This window comes from Humulus lupulus, chromosome 4 (genome assembly GCF_963169125.1).
Source record: "Humulus lupulus chromosome 4, drHumLupu1.1, whole genome shotgun sequence".
NCBI classification, from domain to species: domain Eukaryota; kingdom Viridiplantae; phylum Streptophyta; class Magnoliopsida; order Rosales; family Cannabaceae; genus Humulus; species Humulus lupulus.
The window spans coordinates 113,666,762-113,681,841 of record NC_084796.1 but is presented as its reverse complement, the minus strand read 5'-3'; the positions used below and the strand labels follow the sequence as shown (position 1 = coordinate 113,681,841).

At 35.8% G+C, this 15,080-nt stretch overlaps 1 non-coding gene across 1 annotated transcript; it reads left to right on the top strand.

Moving 5' to 3' along the window:
- Positions 1-1,163: 1,163 nt before the first annotated feature.
- LOC133833289 (small nucleolar RNA R71) lies at positions 1,164-1,270 on the top strand. Its single transcript, XR_009892680.1, has one exon. It is a non-coding gene; the product is annotated as a small nucleolar RNA R71 (small nucleolar RNA).
- The last annotated feature ends 13,810 nt before the right edge of the window (positions 1,271-15,080 follow it).

Genomic DNA, 15,080 nt, shown 5'->3' with positions numbered 1-15,080 from the left:
TACCCAGATCTTTCATTTTAGGTGGAATCTTATTCTTCAACATTGCACTACAACCTTCTGTCAAAGCCACTGTTTCAAATTCTCCAAGTCTCATCTTCTTAATCAAGATGTCCTTCAAAAACTTCACATAGTTGGGCTTTTGTTCCAAATCTTCCACGAATGGTATGTTGATGTGGAGTTGCTTCAAAACATCTAAAAGTCTCATGACTTGACATTTTTGTTGCTGCTTTTCAAATTGTTGTGGAAATGGTGGAGGTGGCTTGCTATTTAGCTTCTCTGATGCATTTTTTTGAGAAAATGTTGTAGCATTTGCTTCAGGGTCACCATTTTTGACACATTATAAGTTCTAGCTATTTCCTCTTTTTGCACACTAGTTTGGATAGAAGTAGGCTCGGTTTTTCACTTAGATTTTTTTCATTCAACTCCAGATCTTTTCCACTCCTCAAAGTGATCACCTTGCAATGATCTTAACCATCTATTCTTGGATTTTTGGTATCACTAAGCAATGTACCTTGTAATCTATTTCTCAATTCATTAGCTAGTTGCCCCATTTTAAAGGTTCCTCAAAGACGCTTCTTGACGTTGTATCACTGCATCATTCTTGGCCATATACTCTTTCATCAAATTCCCCAAAGAGCTTGTTTGAGAAAATTTTTGATGAGGAGGTTGAGCTCTTGGTTGTTGTTAAGAAAATATTAGTGGATAATTGGGCTTGTTAGGCATGGATGCACCACTTGACCTCCCCAAGAAACGTTTGGATGATTCCTCCACCCCTGATTGTAAGAGATAGGATATGGATTGTTGCGGTTGTCATCTTGATTCCACATGTCACATAGCAAAGCGGGATTGAAGGAAATATATCAAATGTGTGCCCATCTCCACAATAAACACAAGAATCATCCCCTACTTAGCCCATAGGAGCTGATTGTACATTACCCCCCATACTTAAGGTCTTTAGGAGGTTGGTCATAGATGAAACTTGAGCGGTCAATATTGTCAAAGCATTTACCTCATGTTAATTATTGTTGGCAATCCGCTCCAAAATCTCATATGCTTCATTGTAGGACTTAGAGAGAATATCCCCAATTATTGAATCATCCAAAACCATACGAGTGGAAGCATTGAGACCATTGTAAAAACTCTACATTTGAATGCAATGTGGAATACCATGATGTGGGCACTTCCTCAATAACTCCCTGAACCTCTCCCAACCATCACACATCGACTCATCCTCCAACTATTGTAAAGAAATAATCTCATTCCGAAACTTGGCATTTTTCGTTGGAGGGAAATACTTCATCAAAAATTTCTTAGCTAGCTCATTCCATGTAGACACCGAGTTGGAAGGAAGTGTATTGAGCCAAGCTCTAGCTCTATCCCTCAGAGAAAAAGGAAACAATTTCAATCTCAAGGCTTCTTCAATAACGTCTTGCAACTTGAAGGAATCAATCACCTCCAAAAATGAGCGGGGATGGAGATGAGGGTCCTATGTAGGCAGCCCACTAAATTGACCCACTTTCTACAACATTTGGAACATCACGGGCTTCAACTCAAATTGAGCTGCTTCAATTGCAGGCCTAACAATGTCAGGATTCAGCTCATTAAACATTGCGGAAGCGTACTCCCTTATGGCCTCTCTCTTTCATCAGCCATAACAATAACATTATCGACATTGAAAGCATTGGTTGTATTATTGGCAACTCCAACAGCCACATTAAGCATGGGTTGAGCTTCAATCTCCTTAACCCCTTCACCTTCTTGAGCCATAGCAAGGTGAAGTTGAGCCCATTTTTCCCTTAGTCTTCTTCTAAATGTTCGTTCAATCTCAGGGACAATAGGGGCTAGCTCAAAGTCTAGACGCTCGTTCATGCAACATAAGCAATCTATCAAAGGACAAGATCAAGCAAACAAGATTAGTGCAAAATAAGAAAAACAAATTGCAAAATAATTAATAATACACAAAATTCTAATTTCAATCCCTGGCAACAACGCCAAAACTTGTTGTGATAAAATTTGATCAATAATGTGTAAGTGTACACAGTCACAAAACAAGTAATAAAGTAATAAATATTTGAGATCGTCTCCACGGGGATTGCAAATTAAAACTAATTGCATAAATCAATTACCAAACAATTGCAAAAGTAACCAAATTAATTTGTTTTGATTTTTGTAAACTAACACTACTTGAGATCAATTAAAAATGCTTAAAAATAAACTGCAATGCCAATCTGAAAGTGAGGTAATAAATTGGTTGAAATGGGCTAGAATTATTAAATCTCTCTATGTCAAATGACATGTACATTTTGTTGTAGCAAAATCTCAGCAAAATTCCCAAAGTTAACAAAAATTCAAAGTAAGTTCATAGAACTTTCCCAAATCCTATGGTATTAATTCTTTCACCTAATTAAACATATTCATATGCTAATCAAGTTTAAGAATTCTGATTTAAGCATCAATTTATAATTGTTACACAAGGCAAACAATGCATTCCTATGCTATTCACAAAAATTAATCTAACAAGATTATCTACTTGTGTCATTCAAATTTATCTATTATATTCAAACTTCCCAACAAAAATATAACTAATCATCTTGCCATTGGTGGTCAAACAACAAGAAGAATTCATCATTAAGCACATTGAACGCACAATGAGTGATTTGCTAAAATAAAGTGCAAGAAATTTAGAATTAAGACGTAGAGTTCATTAATATTCCAAGCCTCCTAATATCTAGTTCATGAGTAAATCAAGAAACACAAATACAAAATTAAATCTGCCCATGAGAAATCAAACACCAATTACTAAGAGATATTAGGAAAGAAATAACAAACAAAGTAGAAGAGTAGCCCAAATTTGATGATGAAATCAATATTCTCTTCTTCTTTCTTCTCTTTCCTTCTTTGTACTCTGAAAACTTCTTGTACTTGGTGCTTCTCCCTCTAAAAGATGGTTGAATATGGTAATGGAGGCTATCCCTTCTTTTTCTTTCAGCTAGGGTACAAAATCATTTTTCCTCATGTCCCAAAATGCCCCTCCTTCTTTCTCTCCTGAGTCTCCTCTTCTCTTCTAGAACTTGCTCCTGTAAAATGCAGCTTAGAAACTCTGATTTTTGCCACCTCACCACCCTTTGACAACTCAATTAATGACATGCCACGTGTCTCTCCTTTATATGCTTAATTCCCCTTGTTGTATCCGGCTAAAAATGCTCTAGCAAAATGTGACATTTCATCACAAATTAAACAGCTTAGAGCCATTTCACTATTCATTATTTGTCTACTTTTAGCTCTTAACAACCAAAAAAGGACACAAGAATACAAAACAGAAAAGAATTACCCAAAAAGTACAATAATAAACAAACATCACTCAACCTAATTCTATATTTATAAGCTTAAAAGTATAAAAATAACTCTTTATTCAAGAGTTGTCACCTATAAGCTTTACTGTTGTTGGCATAACCAACAAAAGCACACTTTATGGCTCTTGAACCTAACTTTGTACTATTAGGTTCTTTTTTCTTGTAATATGCAAGACACCCCCACACTTTGAAGTACCCTCAATTGGGTTTTCTTCATTTCCATAACTCATATGGAGATATCTCATTTTTTCCTCATTCGTATTCGATTAAGAATGTGCCAAGCGGTTAATAACGTTCTATTTTTTCATCTCTTGATAAGTTATATTTTTTCTCTCACCAACACCATTGTGTTGTGGTGTATATGGTGCCGTGCACACATGAATTATGTCATTTTCTTCACAAAATGCATTGAATTCATTAGAGAAGTACTCTCATCCTCTCTCACTTCTTAGCACCTTAATCTTTTTATTATGTTGATTTTCAACTTCTAATTTATATACTTTAAAAGCATCAAAAGTCTCATCTTTATGCTTTAAAAGCAACACATAGGTATATCTACTAAAACACCATTTAATTCACAAAGATCAATATGGATTAAATATCTTTCTATTAGATGATCTTTCTACACAAGGAAATAATTTCCTTATCATTTTTGCCTTAACACATGTTTCACATTTTCCATAGTTTTTAATATTGCATGCAATCATACCACATTTCACCACTCTTTTCATTGTTGAAAAACTTATATGAGATAGTCTAAGATGCCATAAAATAAAGAATAATATTCAACAATATAAGCGGATATAACATCTTTATTAATAACATTGAAAGTTACATCATTGGTGCACAATTAGACCATACCCTAACAAGAGTACCCCTTTCCCAAAAATACATTGGACTTGGTAAGAATAAGTTTACCAAACTCAAAAACGGCCTTAATGCCAAGCTTGCCTAGAAAATCTCCACATACCAAATTTCTACTCATTTCGACTCAAAAACGACCATACCCTAATGTGACTTTCTACTCATTGCAAAGGGGTTCACTCAAACACATGGTGTAGATTACAACGAGACATTTGCTCCTGTTGCAAAGCTAAATACTGTGAGGGTCCTGTTATCTATTACTACCAATCTAGATTGGCCCTTACAGCAGCTAGACATCAAAAATGCCTTTCTCAATGGATATTTGGAGGAAGAAGTTTATAGGAGAATTCCTCCAGGCTTCGAAGACAGATATGGAAAAGAGAATGTATGTCATCTGAAAAAATCTCTCCATGGTCTAAAACAGTCTCCAAGGGTGTGGTTCGAAAGATTTAATCAGGTGATAAAAAGGCATGGTTACAAACAAGCTCAATCTGATCACACACTGTTTTTCAAACACTCACAAGAGGGTAAGGTGACTATCCTCATTGTTTATGTCGATGATATGATAATAACATGTGATGATTATGAAGAGCAAGATAAGCTTAAAGGTGTACTAGCCTAGGAGTTTGAAGTGAAAGACCTTGGACCTATGAAATACTTTCTAGGTATGGAGGTGGCAAGGACTAAACAAGGAATTTCAGTATCACAGAGAAAATACATTCTGGATCTTCTCAAAGAAACTGGAATGAGTGGTTGTAAACCTGTAGCATCTCTAGTTGAACCAAAAGGCAAGTACAAAAAGAATACGAAAGAGAAGATGGTAGACAAGGGAATGTATCAACGATTAGTGGGTAAACTAATCTACTTGTCTCATACCCGACCCGACATTGCTTTCGCCGTGAGCCTGGTTAGTCAATACATGCACAATCCTCTTGAAGAACATTTAGAAGCTGTGTACAAAATCTTACGTTACCTAAAGAAAACACCTCGGACTGGCTTATTGTTCAAGAAAAATGAAAAACGAGGCGTTGAGGCATTCACCGATGCGGATTGGGCAGGATCAGTTGAGGATAGAAGATCAACCACTAGCTATTGTACCAAAGTTTGGGGGAACTTAGTTACTTGAAGAAGTAAAAAACAGTCAGTAGTAGCTCGAAGTAGTGCAGAAGCGGAACTTAGAGCTCTTGGTCAAGGAGTATGCGAGCTAATCTGGATTAAACGTATATTTGAAGAGCTGAAACTTCAAAGAACGAAGCCTTTAAAATTATATAGTGACAACAAATCAGCAATCAGCATTGCACATAACCCAGTTCATCATGATAGGACGAAGCATGTGGAAGTGGATATACACTTCATTAAAGAAAAAACTGAACAGAAAGAGTTATGTGTTGTGTATGTTCCCAGCAAACAATAGCAGGCTAATATTCTGACTAAAGGCTTATCGAAAGACAGTTTTAATGAGATTGTTTTCAAGCTGGGCATGTGGAATCTCTATGCACCAGCTTGAGGGAGGGTGTAGAAAATATTGTTTTTTATTTTCTATTATTATTTTAATTAATTCGGTGTCCCTCAAGAATGGGAAACCAATCTGTACACACTATATTTTTCCTTTTTTGGAGGATTTTAGGTTGATTTAGTACCATTGTAATTGCCCTAGAATATTTGGTATTTAATATCAAATTAGTCTATAGTTTGTAAAGTGCCTATTTAAATGGCAGTGCTCTCAAAGAAATAAAATATCAGAATATATTTTCCACAGATACACACAACAAGAAGGTATTGACTATAATGATACCTTTGCTCATGTTGCTAAACTTGTTTCTGTCAAGTTACTTCTTGCTTTAGCTTCATCTCATGGCTGGTTTTTTCACAAATTGGATGTTAATAATGCTTTTTTGCATGGAGATCTTCATGAAGAGGTTTATATGACTATTCCTCGAGGGTATAGCCCTAAGAGGGAGATTCTTATGCCTCATAACCCAGTGTGCAAACTTAACAAGTCTCTCTATGGTTTAAAGCAAGATTCAAGGAAATGGTATGCAATATTTTCAGGTATTTTGCTAGAAAAACAGTTCAAACAATCAGCCACGGATCACTTTTTATTTTTCAAACATGAAGGTAGTGTTTTATAGCTTTATTAGTATATGTGGATCATGTTATCGTTGATGGGAACAATTTACAAGCTATTGAGCGACTAAAACAAGATCTTGACAAGAAATTCAAGCTTAAAGACTTGGGAAACTTGAGATATTTCCTTGGTTTAGAAGTAGCTCGAACAGAAAAGGGGATTTTCATTTCTCAAAGGCCTTATGCTTTATAGATTCTCAAAGAAGCTAGCTGTTTAGGTACTAAACCTATTAGTACTCCTATGGTACCTAATTTGAAGTTAAGTGAAAGTGAAGGAGAGCTCTTGGATGATCCGGGTGTATATGAGACTCATTGGAAGGTTACTCTACTTGACTATAGGCCTGACTTGTGCTATTCAGTAAATAGACTTAGTCAATTTTTAGCTAAGCCTCGTCAACCTCTTCTTAGAGCTGCACAAAGGGTTTTACAGTACCTAAAGTCTGCTCCCCAGCCAAGGGTTGTTTTACTAATCAAAATCTGAAATTAGATTAAGTGCTTTCACTTATTCAAATTGGGCTACTTGTCAAGACATAAGAAGATCTACAACTAGCTTTTGTGTATTCTTGGGAGATTCCTTAATTTCATGGAAGTCCAAAAAACAACATATTGTATCAAGATCTTCGGCAGAGGCTGAATACAGGGCTATGGAGAATATAAGTTGTGAGTTGACATGGTTGCTGTCATTACTGAGGGAGCTGAAAGTTGAGCATGAAAAACTAGTTGTTATGTACTATGACAATCAAGCAGCACTTCACATTGCTACAAATCCAATCTTCCATGAGAGAACCAAACCTACTGAGATTGATTGTCACATCATAATTCTGTTTCATGTGTCAACACAGGACCAAATTGCAGATGTGTTAACTAAGGCACTCTTTCCAACTCAGTTTGGTCATTTAATTGGCAAGATGGGTTTGATGAACATATGTAGTCCATCTTGAGGGGGAGTATTAACATCATTTTGTTAGTTAGTTACAATAGAGAACTAAAGTAAGTTTTGTAATAGTTTTTTTTGTTGTAACCGAATAATACTTAGGTGTATTACTGTAGCTTTAAATACCTTAGTTTGTAGTTTTTACACAACTGAAAAATAAAGATGTCTATTTTTCTCGATACTCTCTTCATTTTCTTAAAACTAAAAATGAGGTCCCAAGTTTAAATCCCCTCCCCCAATATAAAAAAAATTAAATCATAAGTAATAGACTAATAAAATTTCTAACTAGAATCAAAGAGTATGCACTCAAATGAAAAAACCATGTAGGATTAGTAAACAATATCATTGAGTATCTTAAAAGGTTTGTAGCCAATTACTAAGCCTTAAATAAATTGAAATTTCTTGGAAAATTGTGGGAAATTGCATTATTTGCCTGTGCCAAAAAGAGCTAGTAAAAGTGACATTTTTTGTAGTGGAATAAGTATGACTAAGATTTAAAAATGATCAAAACTAACAATAAAATGACAATGATAGACAACACAAAAAAATTAAAAAATACACAAATAATTATTGAAAAAAATTATTTAGTTTTGAGAGAGAGAGAAACATTCTTAAAAAATAATTAAAGTAACTAAAAATGAGGAAAAAAAACTTTAAAAAGTAGATAAGAGTATTGTACGCCCTGATTTTCCCACGGGCTGATTAGCGAGCTGAGATACGGCCTAATCACGACTACCACATGAACATCTCCAAGACCGGAGCTACCATCGTAAGGTCCTACCTCCTTAGCTCGAGGTAACCTAAGGGTTCACCAAGATTGCTTAAGGACTGAGCCTAGACTCTGGAGGCCACAGGTCGAGGGAAGCATCCAGCTCGTGGTACGAGCTGGAGTTGGAGGCTGTGACCTTTTATAAAGTCAATCACGCATGGTAAACGTGCATATATCAGACATCACGTGTCTGATATACCCCTGACTTCTCAGACACGCAGCAGGAACGTGCATATTCAGACACCTACGACTGGTTTGGGTCGTGCGACCCATTATCCCCTTACCTATTGATTTGACCACACTTATGTGTCAGATTTAGGAATTAATCATGAATGTCTCAAAGTTGACATGATAGGTAAGGAGGTCACGGGATGACCTTCTTACCAACTCCCAAGTGCCTTCTCCTATAAATATGGAGACCCTGGGAGTTATAAGGGGTTGGATTCTATATTGTAAGAAATACCATGTAAAAGAATACCCAGTATATAGCAATAATACTGACTAGTGGAGTAGAAGGATTTTAACCTTTGAACCACTTAAAAAACGTATTTTGAGTCACCAGTTCATTTCTAAGATCATTTATCTATTTCGGTTCAACATAAGCACTAATCCCTTTCTCTTCTTTTCTTAATTACCTGTTGGCGAAGAACCGCATCAACAAGTATGTATAATGTTCTTTTAATAATAAACTTTTACAAATAAATTTCTCAATATATGTATTGATCATTGCCAATATAGATTTGCGCAATTTAATAATAGAAAATATGTGACACTCAATATTAAATTGTATCAATAACAATACATCAGATCAAGTTAACCATATTATTTCCCAATAATAATTCTCTTAGTTAATAGGTTAAAAAAACTCATAATATGGATTCCTTCTTTATATAAACAAGTTCCTTATTATACTTGGCATTGAATTACAATAGAAATAATACAACAACAAATAGAAAATTAAAAAAATATATATAGAACATTGATTTTTTTTAAATACCATTTAAACGGTGGTTGAAAAATGTGATTCTGGTCCATGCAATATCTATATTAAGCTATTAATTTTGGATTTAATAGAGATCAATATTATATAAATATATATTAAAGAGAAACACTCAAAAAACACATGTTTTTTATATAAAGTTACACACACCATAAACAATATATGAATTAATCTAACGATCAAAATCCAAAACACATATGATAAAATTGATTTGTTTTAATTAAACTATATGAATATTTATTGAAATATTTTAATTTAACTATTAGATTAACTACATTTAGTTGATTTTTCCATGGTATAAATGTTGAAATAAATTTTTATTGTATTTCTTATTTGTTGCCAAAAATAGTTTGATAAGTTACTTTTTCACATGCTATAACTAATATAACTTGTTGTGTGAAAGAATGGAATGATGGACAATTAGTAAATAAAATACTCTTGTCATAACAACAAAAAGGTCGCTATTTGGAAGCGAAATCTAGGAATTTGCAATCTGGCATGGGCTGTCAAACGAGAAAGTTTTTGTTTTTAGTTACCATTAAATAGGAGGAGTGAAGGACCCAACTATTATTGTGTTTTCATATCACCCTATCGAGCCAATGAAACACAGCCAACAAACACCAGCCAACCTTTCCAACCTGTCCTACTCTTATATTTTGTACTATTGTACTACTAAAAATATTATTGTAAATATAACTAAAAAAAATCTCGACCCATTACCTAACACTATCTCCAACTAGAGCTCTAAATACGGGCCGGGCTTTTGAGCACGGCACGAAAAAATATGGGCTTGGGCCAGGCACGACACGAAAAAATATGGGCTCGGGCCAGGCACGGGCACGACACGGGCTTAGCACGGCACGGCACGACAAGCCCGAAGGCACGACACGAAAGCACGACACGTAAGCACGAATATAAAAAGCCCGAAAGCACGGCACACAAAAAGCCCGAATTAAACTCAAATAAATAAAAAAATTATTATTATATCATCATTTTATTATAGTATGTAAAAATATTATACTATTTTTATAGATTTTATTTCTTAAACTTTTTCTTGGTAAAGTTTTTAATGAGGCAATGTTTATTTGATTTTTATTTTTAAGTTTGGAATTTTTATTGTGTTAATTAAGTAAATATACATATATATATATATGTAAAAAGTAAAACAGGAAAAAAAGTAAAACAGGTAAAAAAAAGTGGGCTCGAATTAGGCCTAGATTTTGGCTGACTTGAGGCCCATTTTTAGGGCACGAAAAAAGCCCATTTAAAAAAATAGGCTGGCCCACTTTAGAAATATTGGCTGGCACGATCTGGGCCCGGTCCGGCCCGGCACGTGACCCATGTGGGTCGTGCTTGTGGGCCGTGCTGGGCCTATATATTTTTATGCGGGCTGGCCCGGCCCGGCCCGAATTTACCGGAGGCACGAAAAATGTGGGCCGGGCCGGGCCGGGTCGGGCGGCTCACATTTACAGCTCTATCTCCAACCATATTACCAAATTTGGTATTGACCAATACCAAATATTCCCTTATAATAAAATATAATATTTTTTTTATTATTATATTATTTTACTAAAATCATCACAATTATTATACTCAATTAATTATTTTAATAAAAATAAAACTATTAATTAATTACATGACAATAATACTATAGATTATTAAAATTAGATAAATTAAAATATCATATTACATGTGTTAAAATAAATATTATATTACTAGAGAAAAAAACATTACATTAAATTAAATCTAAAATATAACACACACTTGAAAAGATTAGTAAAATTATTTAATTAAATTGTAATTAAGAAAAAATTAATAACACTTTTACACATTATTTAACCCACTCAAAATAAACTCACACAAAATAAACCAATTTCTAAACTTTATTGACATAAATAATATATATATTTAAACATTATAAAATATAATATAATAATAATTTTAAAAAATATAGAGATGTTGTATGCAGTGGCACTCTAGATACCACTGCATATATGCATAATTAATGGTGCTCCCTTGGAGAAAAATTTGAACTGCATCACCAAATATATCGATGCGTTGGAGCTTTAAAATTATTCAATGTGGGCATAGAAAGTTTTCGGGTACCACAGTGAGACAATGATCCCTAGACCCTAAAAAAACTGCCCGAGGACCCACCTATGCTACTACCAAGCTGACTGCTGTCAAGCAAGGGATGGCAAAACTACAACTTCGATACCTAAATTTATTTACCCCAAAGACTAATCAAAATTAACTATAGTACTAATCACAAGGTTAGGGAGCAATGGTTCCGTGAAAATTTTGAGCATTTATTCTAATAGACTTCGTACGTAAGGTTGATGTTGATTTGCAAGATCTTGTCTCATGGCTTACATTGAAACATGCAACCTCGGAGGAGCCACATAATAAGTTATAGTGACATTTTCAAAAAAATGCCACTAAATTATCAAAATAGTTTAACACAATTTTTAATACTAATTTAGTGGCATTTTTAAAATGTAACTAAAAATAAACTATTGTGACATTTTAACAATGCCACCTAAGCTTTAATTTAGTAACATTTTAAAAAGCCACCACAAATCAATCTTGTGACATTTGTGAAATAGAGTTTGTGGCTTTTTACACTAAAAAAATTGCGTTGCATATCCAAACTTAATTAGTTTTTTTTTTTAAAAAAATATTAGTAAAAAATATATTAGAACCCTGTCTCTCTAAAAGATACAACTCCCTTCTCTCTTCCCCTATATCTCTTCACCTCTTGCAATCCCTCTCTCTATCTGAGCCATTTTTTCCGACGCTTCCCCATCTCCACAGTTCCTCTATCCTCTCGAATCTGCCCAGCTAGCCTTCCCCCCGTTTTTCAATTTCAATGGTATGTCCCCTCTCTCTCCTTTACTATTTATCAGTTGGTTTATTTTAGGTTCCTTTCACTTTGATTTTGTGTTTCTTGATATTTTTAAGATTTCAAGGGCTTCATCTTATCATCCATCTCTCTTCTCCCTTGTTTTGTCAATTTAATTTGGGTCCTTTGTTGTTGGTTTATTTAGAGATTCTTTGTAACGTCCTCCTAATCCAGGATCGTTAGACTATGTACTTAAAATTTGTGTCAGACTCGCTAATCAAGTCATTTGGTTTAAAATGTGTAACTAAGGTTAATGTCAAGAGTTAGGGTTAAAATTTTTGGTCAGAAGCACTATTGACTTTTATATAGAAAGTTTCGTACAAACATGGGTTCCCAAAACATTACAACCAGCTTTTAAAAATGTGAATATTCATCAAAATTACATTTAGCCGGCCTAAGCACCAAAAACAGGGCTACAACCCTAGTTCCTCTGAGATGTTCTCGGTCGTGGTGGTCGAGCAGCTGCATATGTACATGCCGCCACCGAAGCTCTCCAACTCATGGCTGTTCAAGCTTTCCCTTTCCCTTACCTGCACCACAAAGCACCCGTGAGCCAAGGCTTCCCCAAGGCGCCTGGGCTCAGGCTGAGTCGCGACTTCTCAAGAACACAACCAGAACTTGGCCCCTCGAATCCAAAAATTCATCCATTTTCAATAGCCAAGTCCACTCCAAACTAATCCAATTTCACCCCCAAGCTATAATTCAATTACCACAATAGGTCTAACATGTTCCCAGCAACAATACCCAATAAAATATCAGTCCTAAAACTCATTATATCACTAATTTAATTCATAAGCTAAAAGGGTTCAAGAACACTCTTAAAACAGCCCTACAAACTCAGAATTCAATGGCTAAAAACATAATTAAACCTTACCTTTAATGAAGATTGAACCCACAAGCTGTAACAGAATTAATCCCCAAATTTTAAGCTCCAATTCTTGTGTTTCTAGCCCAAAAATCCCTTAGCTCATCAATGGTTTTGCTTAGGAAAGGTCTTGAGAGAAAGAGAGTGAGTTAAGAGAAAGAGAGAGAGATTCGGTTTTGGTAGCAGCTTCCCAAATGTTTTTGTCTTTTGTTTTATTAAACTAAATTGAGTTAAGCTAATCCCGAGGCTTGGGGTACCAAAAACGCCCCTGAGGGAAAAATGGTCAAATTCCCCAATATTCCCTCCTAAACTCACTAACTTCAAATATATCTCAAATTATTCTTTTTTTATTACCCGATAACCCAATTAAATGTCTAATAACTAAGATACCCTTCGACTCAGCCCGAGTCAGGTATTGGATCCCGTTGTGACTTTGCCGCTAACTTGCTCCATAGGATCGCCTCGTGCCGAGTAACTCAAATAAACCCACATAATAAGGTGGTCTCTCACATATGTCACACATATGCACACAAATAAACAATTATGCCAGTAGCCAACAAAATTATCATAATTGCCCTTCTAATAAGAAATGGGCCCACATGCATATTTAATACCCCTAAATATGCACAACTAGTCATATTATCACATAATTCACACAATTACAATAAATATAACAATTAAGCACATAATTCCATATATTACTATCTTGACCCCCTAATCAAGGCCCTAAGCCTTATTAGGTAATTTTTTGACGTTACAACTATCCCCTCCTTACAGAAATTTTGTCCTCAAAATTTTACCTGAACAGCTCGGGATACTGAGCTCTCATATCTGCCTCCAGTTCTTAGGTTGCCTCCTCGACCTTGTTGTTCCTCCTTAATACCTTAACTAAAGGTATAGTCTTGTTCCTCAGGACCTTGTCCTTCCTATCTAGAATTTGAATTGGTTGTTCTTCATATGACAAGTCTACCTCCAATTCCAGATCGTCATAGCTCAATACATGAGTTCCATCTGACGCATACTTCCTCAACATGAAAATATGTTATACGTTGCGCACATTAGACAATGCAGGGGGTAAGGCTAACTTGTAGGCCACCTACCCGATCCTCTCCAGGATCTCAAACGATCCCACGAACCTAGGGCTCAACTTGCCCTTCTTCCTGAACCTCTTCACCCCTCTCAGAGGTGAAACCCTAAGGAAGACATAGTCTCCCACTTGGAACTCTACGTTCCTCAGCCTCAGGTCTGAATAACTCTTCTGTCTACTCTGAGATGCGAGCATCTGAGCTCTAATCTTCTCGATAGCCTTGGTGGTCCTCTGAACTACATCAGGACCTAAATATTTCCTCTCACCCATCTCGATAGCCTTGGTGGTCCTCTGCACTTCCTACCATACAACATCTCATAAGGTGCCACCCCAATGGTAGATTGGTAGCTGTTGTTATAGGAAAATTCTATCAGAGGAAAATATTTACTCCAGGACCCTTCAAAGTCCAACACACATGTTCTCAGCATATCCTCCAATATCTGGATAGTCCTCTCAGACTAACCATCGGTCTAAGGATGATAAGTTGTGCTGAACTTCAACTGTGTACCCATCGCCCTCTACAAACTTCCCCAAAACTTGGAAGTAAAGATAGGATCTCTATCCGACACGATAGACCTTGGAGTCCCATGAAGGCGAACTATCTATCTCACATAGAGATCTGCATACTAGTCAACTGTGTAATTCATCTTCACTGGTAGAAAGTAAGTTGATTTCATATACTGATCCACGATGACCCAAATAGAATCATGATGGCCCACTGTCCTGGACAACCCTACCACGAAATCCATTGTGATATCCTCTCACTTCCACTATGGACTATCCAGAGGCTGCAACAACCCTGCTAGCCTCTGATGCTCAGCCTTAACCTGCTGACAAGTCAGGCACCTTCCCACATACTCAGTCACATCCTTCTTCATCCCAGGCCACCAATATAAGATTTCTGATCCTGGTACATCTTCGTGGTGTCCGGATGAAGAGAATAAGGGGTAGTATGAGTTTCATCCAGAATCTCCGGTCTGATCCTGGTGTCCATCGGGAAAGAAATCCGATCCTTATAACTCAATAAGTCCATACTTGACACAGTATAGTCCTCACCTACTCTAGCTAGGATGTCTTCTCTAATCTGCCCTAACTGTGGATCATCTAACTATTTCTCCTTGATTCTCTCCAAGAGAGTAGACTATAAAGTGATATTGGCTAACCGGCCCACTACTAACT